Source organism: Hetaerina americana, unplaced genomic scaffold (assembly GCF_022747635.1).
Source record: "Hetaerina americana unplaced genomic scaffold, ioHetAmer1.1.p SCAF_142, whole genome shotgun sequence".
Taxonomy (NCBI): domain Eukaryota; kingdom Metazoa; phylum Arthropoda; class Insecta; order Odonata; family Calopterygidae; genus Hetaerina; species Hetaerina americana.
The window spans coordinates 557,501-560,000 of record NW_027286537.1 but is presented as its reverse complement, the minus strand read 5'-3'; positions in this window follow the sequence as shown (position 1 = coordinate 560,000).

Genomic DNA, 2,500 nt, shown 5'->3' with positions numbered 1-2,500 from the left:
ACCCCTCCCGAAGCCCCCTATCTCCGTGGAAGACCCCGTGTACATTTCCGCGACGAGTCGCTGAATGTGTGGGTGAACCCCCTTCTTTCGTAACGCTTTTAGGATCGCAGAGTGCGGCACCGAGTCGAACGCCTTGGAGACGTCCAACAAGGCTACCGTGGATCCGCCGTTGACCTTGGCTTGCTTCGTTACCTCGTTTAAGAGGAACAAGTTACTAAAGCAGCCGTCCTCCGATACAAATCCCTTCTGCCTCGCGGAGAGAGTCACCGACCTTCCCAACCTTTCGGCTATGAGGGCCGAGTACAATCTCGAGACGAGGGAAGATATTGTGATCGGGCGCCAATTTTCAGGTTTTCTCGTTTCACACCCATCCTTCGGAAGGAGGGTGGTCCTGTTCTTTTTCCACTCTCTTGGAAAGAATCCTGTGCCTAACAGTAAGTTGAAGAGCTTCGCCAATACCTTCGCAATCCCCGGGAAGTTCACCAGATGGTGTTTCATTATCCCGTCCAAGCCAGCTGCGGTCCCTGGACGGGTTGCCCTCAGTCGAATCCTCACCTCCTTCGGGCACAAATAATCGAAATTATTGTGGATCGATTTCACCCTGGAATCACCTAGAACCAGCTGGTCCTCTGCAGCTTTTCCCCAGAGTTCCTCGTAAAGGCTCCGCACCGCGTGGGCGGGCGGTTTCTCGTCCTCGTCACCTCCTTGCCATAACGAGTCCAATCGATCCGAAACAACCAGTCTAGCTAGTCTTCGCGGACAATGCTCAAACATATCGGAGCTCCTAGCGTACGCAAATCTTTTTCTCTTGCCGCTCTTTGCCTCTTTTCCGTTCCTCGGAGGGCCCTTCCTCCGGAACTTACTGTTCCGACTTTTCGCCCGGCGTGGGCTCTTTGTCGCTTCCTCTCCTCCGTCTGGAATTAACGCCGGGTGCAGCCAATCGGTCACGAAATTCTCTGTCAATTGACGGATCCGTTCCTCGGCCAATCCTAAGATAGCTCTGGATAGGATTCCGTCTAATGCGCTACATAATTCGGCGGCCTTTTCCCCTTTGGGCGTGCCGATATCGAGCGCCTTTTGAAAGATTCCCCTCTGCCAGTGTCGCAGTTCTCCTCGCGGGTCATGCGGGATCTGGCGAGGGTTCTCCTTCGTCAAGTCCATGGGGGTTGCCTCGATGTTCTCCGAGCTCAACTCGATATCAGGTACCAGTTCAAGTTTTTCTGCATCTGCCGTTCCGAGATCTGAGCATCCTGGAGGCGTCTGCGTACTTCGCTCGTTTTGGTCCCCGATAGAGGCTTTCGTCAATTCCAGTTTTCGCTCCCTACCGAGCATGGTCCGTCTTCGTGAACGCACTTGGGCCGGAGTCTTAGACCCCAAAGCCTCAGCGATGCGAATGTTCACGCGGCGGTCTCCAGAGAATTTCTTGATCAAAACGGAGAGTTTCGCACACTCTTCCTCGGTCCATTGATAGTCCTTACGTCCCGATTCTTTGAGAACCTTCGGAACAAGGCACGACCGGAGACGCTTCTCATTCCGCAATGCGGGGTGCGCATGGCGTTCATGAGTCGCTAATCCCCGAGCCGTAGGGAAAAACCTCGGACATCCTTCGCAAGAATATTCTTTTTCAACCGGCCCCCTGGCGCCACTCATCTGCCCTTTGCAGTGCGGATAGTGGCATGCAACGGATTGATAGGATCTGTACTCCGTTGCGCATTTCGAACATCGAAATCTTTGCCTCGTACCAGGGTGCACCATTTTAACATGTCCCGTGATCCCTCTCGCACTAGTCATTACGCTAGCGCACAGCGGGCACGGGAACGGCGTCACAATTGGGTATGCTATCCAATATTCGTTGTCCGTTCGGTCGCCAAGTCGCGTCGGGTATCGTCCACCAGCCGAATTTTCCACACAGTCGGGACTAGAACTGTGAGGCATCCGAGGCTTAGCTTGCGCTATAAGCTTTGCTGACATGTATGGTTTGAAGGGTTTCGGGCCAGCGTCAGCCCTACTTACCGGTACACACACAGTGCCGGACAAGGTCAAAATCAGTTTGGAGTGCGCACCCATACCGTTTATCGCACTCCGTAAACAAACGGCCGTCTGGGAAGCATTACACACCGGGCGTATTCCCAGCCACCCGGTGAGAGAACCCAACCCGGAACCCAAAAGGACCCCGGGGAGAGACCAACCCTCGTCCCGGCGATCGCAGGGGGAACTCCCGGCAACCCGCCCTGCATCGCCCCCTGAACAGATTTTTCCATTTCTCGGGTAAATTATGTACCATTTCCAAAAAGGGACTAGGTAGAGGTGGGCGAGATCCGAAGAGACCGAGAACCAACCCCGAATCACTTCCTCGCCATTTGCTGACCGGTTGGACTCGCCAATGCGATACTCCACATATAAGTCAAAATCATTTTGGGATCCCCTTGGACATTGCTCAGAATGGCGCAATCGCCGGTGTTTTTCGGAGATTCTGGGCAAAAAGACTGGTCCAAAACGC